This window comes from Lissotriton helveticus, chromosome 12 (genome assembly GCF_964261635.1).
Source record: "Lissotriton helveticus chromosome 12, aLisHel1.1, whole genome shotgun sequence".
Classification (NCBI taxonomy): domain Eukaryota; kingdom Metazoa; phylum Chordata; class Amphibia; order Caudata; family Salamandridae; genus Lissotriton; species Lissotriton helveticus.
The window spans coordinates 271,075,783-271,089,454 of record NC_136073.1 but is presented as its reverse complement, the minus strand read 5'-3'; positions in this window follow the sequence as shown (position 1 = coordinate 271,089,454).

Genomic DNA, 13,672 nt, shown 5'->3' with positions numbered 1-13,672 from the left:
ATTTAGTTTCTGACAACCATAGAACATGACAACTTTGCTCTCCCCTAATCAAGAGTCAATCTCAAGAGTCGTGTGAGCACAAGGCAATTATTTTACTCAGTCAGTACGTGCATTCTTAGTCTCATCAGAATGTAGAGAAAAGGAAGAGACGGGCGTGTTCAATAAAAGATGTTATTTATTGATCAGTCTCTTTTCTCGTACAAGAGAAATGGATCGATATTATTGCGATACTTATAGTTAAGTAAAGTGCATACATTAGAAGCAATAGTATAAAATAATACTGTAAAAACATTGATATGGTTTCTGAGCCATATGATGTTTAAAATGATTAAAATATATTTACATACACATATACATTTGACTAAACGTGCTCAACTGGTGTTTCTAAATACGCCTACCCCGTGTACCTGACCTAAGTCTAATACGTGGGCGGGAATAGAAAGTTACAGTTTAAGTTAAGTTTGTTTTTGCCAAGTGAATAACTAAAGAATTCTCTAGGAGGGGTTATTCAGTTCTGTACCTGGAATTTAGGATGAATGAGGAATGGTATCTCTTTCTCTGCTCTCGATATTCCAGGCTGCCTGCGAGGGCTGCCCAGAAGCGCCGGTGCTGGGTCTCTCGGCTTGAGATAGCAGCGCGTCTCTCAGCGCGTCAGGAAGGCGGGGCTGTTGCCTGCGGGGTCTGCTTCGGCTCTCTGCTTCGGCAAGTATGGCTGCTCCGTCTTGTCACCACGCGTGTGTTTTGCATAGGGCAAGGTCGGCAATATTTATACCTTAAAGGTGCCGGGATTGACGTAAGGATGGACATAGGTACGTCAATAAAGATGTCATACGACTTGCTCGTTAGCACATTCTTTACTAAAGTTCTCTGTGAAATCAAAACAATGGCCGCACGGATTATCCAGGTTGTCATAGGTTTGATTTGTTATGAGAACGTCGTATGCCTTATCAGGGGCTGGAGGAATATCGCTTGTCTAATTAGATCTCAAGCGTTATGACCTAATCAGATAACACGTTCCTGTGCCGTAGTGTGACTGCGTCAGATAACGGTATCTGCATCATGGGGGATTTCTTGCCTCATGGGCTGACTGTTAGTTAACTAGCTAGTAAGTTTAACCAGAATAGGGTCAGGAATAGGGGGATCGATTCAGAACCTATAGAAATACACGACACCCACTCCACGCTAACTATGGTCATATCTACTAATCTATGCATAGTATAACATAGTACAACATACTATAGAGTATAGTGTATACCTTACCACCCCAAAATACATAAATGCATTTTGAAATTTTCAAATATACTGAAAAATTGCAGTCATATATATTGTATGCACTTAAGCTATGAATTAAATGCAAAAGTAAACACGCATTGTTATGCATTATTGCTTGTTGGTATATGAGAAATACACATGAAATGGCTCTTAATATGGCTATACAGAAAAAAAGTCGAAACCATTTCATCACATAAAATCTATTGTGAACATACCAGTGGGCAGCTAAAGTCTATATAAAGTCTATAAAGTATCTAAAAAAATAGAAATCTTAGTTCTCTAGGAATAGTTTCTTACTTTAAGCAGAAGATCAGTGTCCCGGGAAAAAATATATAGAAAATATTTTAGGGGCTTGCTGAAAAAAGTTGCTGTCCGTGAACTGGATTGTAATTGTTCATGTGACTTTATTTTTAAAGTTGAAGGCCGAATTCAGGGAACGCCGTGTGCGAGTTTACTCAAAAGTCTCTATTTCTGTTCCGGAGAGAACATCATATCATTCAGGCTTTCGAAAAAACTGTCAACAGCTTCATGGGAAAGTTCCTCTAAGTCGGAAATAGGGGTAACCATGCATTCGTGCGCATGATTGTCTCCATTGACATTCTGATTTGCATTGCTGACAGAAGGTCGTACCTGTTCGATGCTGCTTTCATCTTGAACTTCACTACTCTTCAATCGCAGTGGTGAAGATTCCAGGAATGCCGTCATCAGAATTGGCAGCCTTTGAGGGCAGCACAGTGCGTGAACCTTGGTAGGAACCAACAGTGTATCTGCATCCACCGGCGCATCCGATTGTAGCGTCAGACAGGTGTCTAACACGCATTCTTCTCCGCATAGCAGACACCTTAGTACAGGTAAAACACACCTTTGCCACATTGGTCGAAATGATAGAAACCAAGTCATGTTTAGGTCTCTAAGCCGGGAGAGTCCCAGGATTTTTGATATCCGGTCCCGGTATCCAATGGCTAGGATCGTATCTTCCATTGTCGTGAGATTTTGTTCTGTGACATGGGTTGCCATAACGAAAAATAAGGACTAGGAATAGGATTCCTGCAATTAGTCCTAGGATCAGGGGAAGTCCGCCAAAAATCGAATGGACGAAATCTGGAAAAATACCCAGTATGGCTTTGAATGGTGTTAATGCCATCGAAAATACTGTCTTAAATTCCTTTGAGACCCCAGTGGTATCAGAAATATTTAAGATTTCGCTCAGGATTTCCGCGAAATGTACGGGGGAATTGGTTGATAATAATGTATGTATCTCTGCAGTCGTCCTTGCGACTTGTAGATCATACGTTTCTTTAGATGACGTGAGCCTTGTAGGCGTCTGAAGAAGCACTGTTTTCATTCTGCTTAAAGTGTCTATTCGAATAGAAGTAATTTTCAGACCGGGCCATGCCCTTGCCTCCCTGTCTGGAAAGGAGCTGGGGAACAAAGAACGTCCACAGCACTTGACCTTCGCCGTCGTAGTGACGAGATAAGGAGTCCCGGGCATAAGACTACAGCATCTGCGGTCTACAATAAGAATGTAACTCCCATTATAGAGTCTTTGAAAGAATGGTTCTATTTCAGTTGCAGGTGCGCCTTGCTGGTGACATGAAAGGTTGTATGAATTCCCTTCACAGGCTCCGTGCAAACTAATACCGTTACACAGAAGCGTGCCGCTTAGTGACATAGCACAATTGTTGCCACTAAGAAACACTTTCTGTCCTTTGTTACTGACACATGCATGTGAATAGGGCAGGTTCCAAGTTGTTTTAAGGTACCCCTTTCCCAATTTCTCGTACATGCCAGCCTGTATATATTTTTGGCAGTATTGAAACCTGAAGGTTGAGATTGGAATATTTATGATTCCGTGGATTATCCATTCACTGACAGGTCGTTCTGACATTGTCATTGGTAATCTTTCTAGTTTTTCAATGCTCAAGATTGTATAATCAGCACCCTTCTGCGCCATACCGATTTGTCTATCAGTAAGGTTAAAGATTTGGAATAGTGACGTTGTGTTGATTAAACGCCAAGGCACGTAGCCTGAACGCAGATTTTGTAACGTCCAGCCAAGCTGTACAATAGAACGCAATTGTGACTGACCATGTTGTAATAACAGTAAGTCTTGCGATAATATATCGATTGCTGAAGACACAATGCTGTCCAATGAAAAAATTCTGGAGGACAGAGTCATTAACCCATTGTCCACTACAGAAAGTGATTTTTCCAAATTAATACGGTCAATTTCCCGTATTCTTTCTGCTGTCTCAATTTGAGTAACCTTCCAGGCCTCATTGTATGCTGCATATACAGAGGCTGCTATGAAACGCTTATGACGCTGTTTGCGTGGTCCCAGTATGAAATCACGCAAGTCAGCACCATCAGTAAGTAAAGTTAGGTGTTGCTTAATTTCAGGCAGTGTGGAAGTTTGTAGCCATTGAAGGCATAATTTGCCCACACTGTAGGTTGTTATTATCCCTGGGTGATGTCTTTGAGGATATCTAGGGTCTGGCCTGTTCATTTTGAAACCCTGTGTTTTATTCAGGAATCTATCTTGACAGTTATTTGTATCTGTGGGCCAGATCAACCATTGTTTCCAATCAGGATGTGTTCTGTTTTGGTTAAGTATATGGTTTATGTCTATATCAGAGTTATTGCTAAACATTGTTGGCTTTGGAATAGACAGGTTATTTAAATCTTTGATTTTTGCTAGGCCAAGACAGGTGGTTTGTTGAACGGTGTCATTTAAAAATATCATTTGTTCTGGGATCATGCAGGCTCTAAACAAAGCTTCTAAACCCTGTACTTGCCATTCTTTTGTACCCCAAACACTTTTCAAATCAACATTTTTGTCTCAATAATCAAATCCAAAAGTATTCATTTTTTCAAAGAAAGAATCTGAATATATCAATTTTGTGTTGGTTATCATGGTTTTCATCCCTGTCTTGTTTGACAATTTGTAATAAAATGTTTCAGCATTAGTTATGTTAAAACCTGAAAAATATGAATATTTGCCATACACGGTTCTTGAGCTCCCTTTTGGAGGTGTAGCACAATGTTCCCATTGATTAAAATTTAAAACATTTCTAGGTTGTGCAGATTTATGCACGAAATGGTTACCATAATGGTTATAGCAGTACATGCTGTCATAATTTGTAGAACCCTGCAAATAATCATGTTTTGTAAATTTAGCAGACATTACTAAGTCAGACATCATATTGTTAATACTTTCAAAGTCCCAATCATCAGCAAATGAGTTTGGTTTTGCAAAGTCACTCAAGGAGATCTTGATTTGGTGTGGATATTTCAGGATCTCGACCGGACCATAAATTTCATAGTCAGTGTTGTCCCAGGCTACCCCACCAGGTATTGGAATTGCTGTGAAGTTGGCTGAAGAAAGTTCTGAAGAAAGTTCTCGTTTCTCGACGTGTGAAGATGTGTGTGGTTTGAGGACCAAGTTGATGTTCTGACTTGCTGTGTCCATTTTAGCATATTTTCCCTCAATGAAGCGTCCCAAGGTAAATACCATGATGAGCCAAAGTATGAGGATAAATGCACCAAAACCCACCCAAAATTCAATCCATGGAGAAATCAGATATGTTTCTTTTAGTTGTTTCAAAAGTTCCTTCGCTTTGTCTTTAAAGGATTTTGATGATGGCTGTGTCTTTTGTTCGCTGAAACCGTCAGAGGAATCATCGAAGTTGATGAAGTAACCGGATGCAGTTCTGTCAATTGTTCCAATTGGTTCAGGATTTTTGTTTCTTGCATTTTCACTTGGTACTTCTGTATAGATTGGTGTGTCTCTGCTAAATGTCTTTATTTGGGTTTTCAGAGGTCTTAGTTCTATTGCATTGTTGCATAGTCCTTGTTGTTCTTCTGTAGGCGTTTCGAATGTGATGAGCCTCTTTGATAGGACCTCTGTACTGGTAGCAAACCTTGGTGTTCTGCTACTTATTGGGAGTCCACTTGGCCTACCGTTGGTTATCGGCCACATGTTGTGGTTTTACCAGGTCGATGGATACAACTCGGTTCTCCTTTTTTCCAGCAAGTGGCGGTAGTACAACTGATCTTGTCCCGTTGACAGACAATACAGGAACTGCTTTTCTGTAAGAAGGCCCAAATTCCTTCTTTACCGCGATCTTCTCCCTGACTAGATCCCCGACTTTTGGAATCCAGACAGGTCTTGCTGGGACAGGTGGTGAATCTTCAGTGGTCGTTGGCTGTTCTTTCAACTGTATGTTGCTCAGGTCTTTTCTTGTTTTGTTTAAGTCCTGCAAAATAGCCAAACGGTCTTTGACATCAAAGCTTTTTTCTGTTACCACTGAAGTCTGACTATCAAGGTCAGAGATCAACATCCTAGTTCCGAATAATAATTCGTACGGACTGAATCCCTTCAGAGAATTTCTTGGCAAGTTATTTAGACTACGTTGGACACTTATTAGATGTTTGACCCACCCAGCTCCCGAACCTAATATCCTTTCTATTATAGATTGCTTTCTGTCTTGGTTTTTTCTTTACACCATCCCATACCCTCAGGAAGGAAGTGAGAAGATTCCCGCTGGGCTGTGCTCATTTGGCCATTCTTTCCCCCCCCCAGGCTGGATTGCCTGAGAAAAAGAAAAAATTGGTCGAACGTAGCATGCTCTTAGCGTATATGCCATTTAGACTCGCAAATCTTGTATAACAGTCCGGACGTCAGCCGAGTGCTGTGGATCTACATTATAAGTGGGAACTAGCCTGTATATGTTAATCGCAAGCCATTCTTTTTAGTGGTGATGTTATCTGCCCTGATACGACGAGGTATTAAACTGCTTCTCTCCCCACTGCGATCTCTGTTGCAGTTTGGGCAGTTTTTTACAAACATGGTGTAGTGCAGGCTCATGCCTGGCCACCAGTACCGTGATTGTAATTCTTCCAGAGAATCTTTTAATTTAAGGTGTCTGAGACCCTCGCCCATGTGTGCGTCTGCGATTAACAAGTTTCTCCTGTCCATGTTTGGAATCACTCTATCCCCCACTCCAGGGATTCGAGCAAAAGGAATGGAGTTTGCATCTATGATGTATGTGTAATTGAGTGGATAGTTGATCGGTAACGCCGAGCAGTCGCCTTTTGATGACGTTTTTACTGCCAGCAATGTTTCGCCGTCAATGTATTTTAATGTACGCTTTTTTCGATCTACGGGAGCCGGTTTACTGGCTGCCGCTGCGGCTGTTTCAGCCAATGAATTCCCTACAACGTGAACGCCATCACGCTGGTGACTCAGTGAGTGTGTCACGTGAGTCTTTGGTAGTTCTTTTTTCAAAAGAGCTACCTGTTCCCAGAGCAGTCTCTGCTTTATTGGTGCATCCGTGTCATCTTTGTAACCGTTCTGAATCCAGGTCTGCAAATCCTTGTTATATGCTTTGACGCAGAAATATGAATCTGACACTATAAGTGTCGGGGATTCGCGATCCGCATTATCTAGCGCCATTTTCAAAGCTAATATTTCAGTTTGTAGTTCTGAATTAGTTTCTACTGAGTGTGATTTTGTTAATAGAGGTCTTAGTTTACCTCCGTGCCACACTTCTTTTGTAATCTCACATGTGGGATTGTATGCATGTTCTCCCCAAACGGAGGGTTGAGCATGTCCGTCTGTATAGATTACACAGGCGTAATGTCGTAGAGGCAGAATGTCGATTGGCAGAGGATACGTTTTTTCATATTTTAGATTTTTTAATTCTTCTAGTTCTGGATCAAAGAAGTAATATACTTTGTCCGTTGTGATTGAATTTACCCATTGTAACCATTCTGGATCCAATGTTGTTGTTGGTAAATTACACGGTGTTGTTAATGCCTCAAAGGCTGATTCTGCTGTTCTGACTGTGATATGTCTACCGTCAGCTATGTCTTTTTCTCTAGCTATTGCGGTTTGAACTGCTTGAACAATTTTTCCTTTGTTGTTGAATCTCTGTTCAGCTTTTGTGTACAAATGTGATTTGAATGCAATTGGTACCTTATCTCCTTCATTAGAAGTCAGGTATGTGAATCCGTATCTCCCTGGGATGACTCGGATCACAAGGTTGCGTGTATTATCACGGGTTTCTAATTTTGTTTTAATTAGCATGTCTGTTTGTAAGGATCTCAAAGTTTCTGTGTGTGCTTGAGTCCAACTGGATCTTTTAAAGTCTGGTTTAATTAGATCATAAAGGGGTTTGACCCTTTCTGCGTAATTCGCAATATATGTTCTTCCGAAATTTAGGAAGCCTAGAATTGACTGTAGGTTTTTTAGTGTTTTAGGAGCTTGGATTACGGCACATTTCTCTAGGAAATTGTCTGCCAGGCTTTTGCCTTCACTTGATAACTCATATCCTAAGAATAGGACCGTCAGATGGGCAATTCTGGACTTTTTGAAGTTGAATTTGTAACCCTCTGCAGCGAAACCAAGTATTATGGTGTTCACTCTTTTCAAGTGAGTCTCCAAGTCATCATCTGTTAAGTAAATGTCATCGACATAAGATAATGCTTCATCATCATATAGTTGTAGTAATTCTGTTACTCTCGCTGAGAATACCCCCGGGCTGTTCTTGTACCCCTGGGCTAACCGACAGAATTGTTTTTGAGTGCCATTTACTGAGAATGCAGTTAAATATCTGCTCTCTGGTGCTATGTTTTGACAAAAGAATCCGTTGGAGATGTCCAAGGTTGTTTTGTATTTTTTGCGCACTATGTTATTCATTAGTGCAGCACTGTGTGAGTTTTGCACTGCAAAAGTTTTGCAACATGTGTTAAGGTGTCGGTAATCCAAAACTAGACGGTACGAATTGTCTGGTTTGGAGACCGGAAACAAAGGATTGTTCATTTGTGAGGTGCAAGTTTCAATCACCCCCTGGTATTCTAGCTGATCTAGTATTTCATTTACTTGTTTTTTAGCTTCTTGCTTAATTGGGTACTGCCTTTGTGCAGTAGGTTGTGATTTTAACTGGATTTTGTGAGGAGGAGAATCCTCATCCCATCCTACATGATTTTTATATAAAGCAGGTGCTAAGGCCACTGCCCACTTTCTAGCAAGTGTATATTTTTTATGAATCGGTATTTGATTCGAGAAGGCAGGCATAATTACTTCTTCGCCATGAGGGCACTCCCTGACAAACTCTGGTGGCCAGTCTTTTTCAGCTAGAAGGATGTCATAGCCTTTGGATAGGTTATCCCAAAATAGTCCCCTTATTTTCCTAGTCTTATCTCCCTCTATACGTAATGTTATCTCGTATATTTTGTGGGGCTTGCTAACTCTGGTATCTGCAGTTTCCACTTGAAGGTATTCATTCGTGTCCACTGTCTCCAGATGATCCATAAGGACTTTGCGAGCTATGCTCACCTCTGCTGCGCTGTCTAGCATTGTCTGAGCCCATTCTCCGTTTTTCAGTTGTGTCCTCAGTATTCTCGGCATTGTTAACTACCTTGATACTGGCTACCTTCTTTTTTGGAAATTGTGATTTCTTTTTCAGTTGAGCAGGTTCCTTGTCTTTGGACTTGGCGTGCTCTTCTGATCGTCCTCTTCTTTCCGATTTCTGCGAGGAATTCTGAAAAGATTGAGAGGGACGTGTATCAATGTCTTGATATCTATCAGGTTTTTTAATATTATCCCTATTTCTAAGGTTATATCTATTCCCAGAGGGTTCACTCTGAGGTGACCTTTGTCTCGGGTTTGGAGATTTCTCTCTTCGCCTAGGAGACCTTCCTCTGGACTGGAATTTCTTTTCTTTTGGATTGGATTGTTTGTTTCCATCCCAGTTCTTTTTTGGTGAATTATTATTATTATTAAAAAACATTTTTTCTGGACTTGTAGTCAGTTGCGGTTTTACTGGTATTCCACCTAGACTATCTCTGCCTAGTTCTTCATAGGATTTTTCTATGATTCTGGCAATTTCAGCTGGTTGGTCTGCTATATCTGTCTCTTTTAACCTCTGGCGGATCGCCACGTTTGCTGCTTCACCCTTTATGTTGGCTAGTAATATAGCCGAGACCTGCTTGAAGTCTTTTAGTAATTTCATACCAAGAGTTAAAGCAGGTTCTGGACCATATTCATCTTGAATTTGTTTTAGCACATCTGGTATTACCGAAATGGATGGAACACCGTGCGTTTTTGTGTAGATGGAAGCAAAGACTGTACCCCAAGTGTCACAGTCCTCAATGTGTGGTGCGATTCCCATTGGGAGACATATAGTCAGAATCCTGTGTTTTTCTAATGGGGTGGTGTCAGGAAACACCGCGTCTATTTGGGTAATTTTCTGTGCCAACCAGAATGGTATCTGTTCCCGTTTAGCTGGAACTTTACCTAGGCAGGATTGGATGTTCTGTGGTGTAATTTTATTTGTGTTCCCCTGGTGAGGGGTCAGCTGTGGAAGTTTAATCGCTGGCTGAATTGTTGAAGTCCGCATTACATACTGAACTAATTGTCTGTGAATTTTTAGTAGTTGTTTTAGCTGTATTAACAGCTCTGCTGCAGGCATTCTTTCGATGTCTGGATATGGTGTGTATCCGGCTAAGACCGGCCACGTTGCTCCTGGTCTTCCTAAAGGACCGAGCCTTGTAATGTGATTATTATGTTTTAGGGCGCCATCAAATAAGAGCAAATGCTCTTGGAATTTGAGTGGTACTTCCACCTCCTCGAAAGGAGTGTACTCATTAGGAGGTTCCTCTACTTTGTAATAGTGGAAGTACTTTGTTATAGTATTAGCTGCTGGAAAATGTATCCATGTATAGTATACCTCTGTCTGCCGATATTCGTGTGCCTCGATTACGAATATGACTGTGCCACCTCTAGGTGTCAGTCCATTTTCTATAAGTTTTAAGGTTATAGATCTCCTTTTGGCGACCGGAATAAGTATTATATCCGCGTCTGCTGCTTGCATGGTAGCATCAGCATCTGCTATTTCAGTAGCTAATCTAGTAACCTCTCGTTCTTCATCGCTGTCCATTTTGCTGACAGGATGGTATTATGTTTATTTGCAGATCAGGTTTCTTATGGAAACAGAGATTAGGTGCACAATATTTTGGAACTGTTTTATCCTTCAACGTTGACTAGACCAAGAACCATACATAGGAGTTCCCTCCTGCGAGGTTTTGGAGGATATTATAACCTTTCACCCACTCCAGACGTCTTTGGAGTATTTGGGAAAAGGGGTCTGAGTGAGAAAGCACGACTGAGTTACTCTAAATGTCTTACGTTAGTTTTATCGCCCTTTCCAAACGCGTTGGGCGCCATGTAGTGTAGCTCCTATTTTCCCAATAGGCTCTGCGCATTGGAATAGTACCTACAGCAGTAAAGGCCTAGGCCAGACGTTAACTAGGTCTACTACTGTCGATACTAGACTTAATTTTTGGGTTTGCCAGCTAAGCTCAGAGTTCGCTAGAAACTTTCTCGAATGTTCAAGGAAGGATTAACTTCCCTGATTAGACAAGAAGGGATTTAGTTTCTGACAACCATAGAACATGACAACTTTGCTCTCCCCTAATCAAGAGTCAATCTCAAGAGTCGTGTGAGCACAAGGCAATTATTTTACTCAGTCAGTACGTGCATTCTTAGTCTCATCAGAATGTAGAGAAAAGGAAGAGACGGGCGTGTTCAATAAAAGATGTTATTTATTGATCAGTCTCTTTTCTCGTACAAGAGAAATGGATCGATATTATTGCGATACTTATAGTTAAGTAAAGTGCATACATTAGAAGCAATAGTATAAAATAATACTGTAAAAACATTGATATGGTTTCTGAGCCATATGATGTTTAAAATGATTAAAATATATTTACATACACATATACATTTGACTAAACGTGCTCAACTGGTGTTTCTAAATACGCCTACCCCGTGTACCTGACCTAAGTCTAATACGTGGGCGGGAATAGAAAGTTACAGTTTAAGTTAAGTTTGTTTTTGCCAAGTGAATAACTAAAGAATTCTCTAGGAGGGGTTATTCAGTTCTGTACCTGGAATTTAGGATGAATGAGGAATGGTATCTCTTTCTCTGCTCTCGATATTCCAGGCTGCCTGCGAGGGCTGCCCAGAAGCGCCGGTGCTGGGTCTCTCGGCTTGAGATAGCAGCGCGTCTCTCAGCGCGTCAGGAAGGCGGGGCTGTTGCCTGCGGGGTCTGCTTCGGCTCTCTGCTTCGGCAAGTATGGCTGCTCCGTCTTGTCACCACGCGTGTGTTTTGCATAGGGCAAGGTCGGCAATATTTATACCTTAAAGGTGCCGGGATTGACGTAAGGATGGACATAGGTACGTCAATAAAGATGTCATACGACTTGCTCGTTAGCACATTCTTTACTAAAGTTCTCTGTGAAATCAAAACAATGGCCGCACGGATTATCCAGGTTGTCATAGGTTTGATTTGTTATGAGAACGTCGTATGCCTTATCAGGGGCTGGAGGAATATCGCTTGTCTAATTAGATCTCAAGCGTTATGACCTAATCAGATAACACGTTCCTGTGCCGTAGTGTGACTGCGTCAGATAACGGTATCTGCATCATGGGGGATTTCTTGCCTCATGGGCTGACTGTTAGTTAACTAGCTAGTAAGTTTAACCAGAATAGGGTCAGGAATAGGGGGATCGATTCAGAACCTATAGAAATACACGACAAGCTGAGAAGGTATATCTGAAGAACTGCAGTTTGTTCTTGAGAAATTCAATTTTTTCTCTCTGCAGCGTTAACCCCGCATCTCTGATTCTCTGGAGAACTTGTTCCAGGCCGGAGTGGTGCTCCACGATGGACTTGGCATGCACAATGATGCCATCACTCACGTTGATGACTCCAGGAATGTCCATGATTAGGATTACATTCTGGAACATTTCGGCGGCGCTTGATATCCCGAAGCTCAGATGGGTGTACCTTCGAAGTCCTACATAAGTGGAGAAAGTTGTGATATTCCTAGACACGGGGTCAAGAACTAGTTGGTGGTACCCCGATATCAGATCTAGCTTCGAGAAGCAGCATGCCCCTGCCATCTCCCCGATCAAGTCATCGATAGTCGGGGTGATGTGTCGCTCTCTTTTGATGGTTGAATTCAGCAATCTCATGTCAACACATATCCTAACAGCTCCCGGTTGCTTCGGTTTTCGGTCTATGACGATTGGAGAGAACCAAGGCGTGGGACCCGACACCTTCTCAATTATGCCCGCCTGCTCCAGCTTGAGCAGCTCTTGTTCCACCAGTGGGCGTAGATGAAATGCCACTCGTCGGTGTCGCAGAGCTACAGGTTGCACTGTACGGTCAATATGAAGGTGTATTTCCTTTCCTCTGTATTTTCCAATGCCCTCAAAGACTGATGTAAATTCCGTGAGTATGTGCTGGATTGATTCTTGATGGATCCCAAATGCACATGACATGATACCTAGATACTCTGCTGTTCGGCATCCCAGAAGCATGCCTTTTCCATCCATGGTGACATACACCACGGTGGTGACTGACTTGTTCTCGTGGGTCACAGTAGTCTTGAACTCTCCTTTCCTTTCCAGTGGCTTGTCCAGTCCATAAGCGAAGACCGTTATTTTGGTGGGCTGTAGAGTGGGTGCCGTGGGGCATAAATTTGTACAGAGCAGATGCCATTATGTTGATGGTGGCTCCAGTGTCCACGACAGCTGTGACATCCTGTGCTCCCATCTGAATGTGGCATTGGGCAGACGCCGGCTCCTGCTTGACGCGGCTCCGATCATGTGCACCTTGTGAACCACCTTTTCTTCCTCTTCATCGCCATCCATGTCACTTGATTCACCACCTCCCTCGGGTACTGCATTAATCGCTTGCTTGGGCTTTCTGTACTGTTTGGAGTGGCACACTTTCTCAAAATTGTTGAACTGGCGGCAGCCGGTGCATTTCTTGCCCTTCGCTGAACACTCAGCTGCTATGTCAGGTGGTCCACCACAATACCCGCAGTATTGCCGAGCCCCTTGCGGACCACTGGTGAACGGCTTTCTATTGCGACAGTCTGTTGGCTTTGTCGTGACCACATTTACCGGTTCCGCTTTGACGGGTGAGTGCAGTGCTGCCTCCATGTCCGCTGCCCTGGCTTTGGACAGCTCTTTCGTACGTCCAAGGGTTAAAATGTCCGCTAGTGGCTTGCTTGACTCTTCTAATATCCATTTTCGAAGCTTCACCGATGCACACCCTTGGATTATTTGCCCCCTGATCTCCTCCATCTCATCTCTAACCCCACACGTCGATGCCAGGAGTTTGAGTCTGGCATGGAATGTGTCGAGTGATTCGTCAGGTAGTTGTCTGGCTTGACGAAAGATGAAGCGCTCGTAGTCCTGGTTGGCCATAGGTTCAAAGTGGCCAGTGAGCACATTGATGAGGGTATGGTGAGTCTTGGGCGTCGCCTCCACGAGTGTCTTTGTAATACGGTGAATGTCCTTCCCTTCTAGGTGAAGTAACATGGCC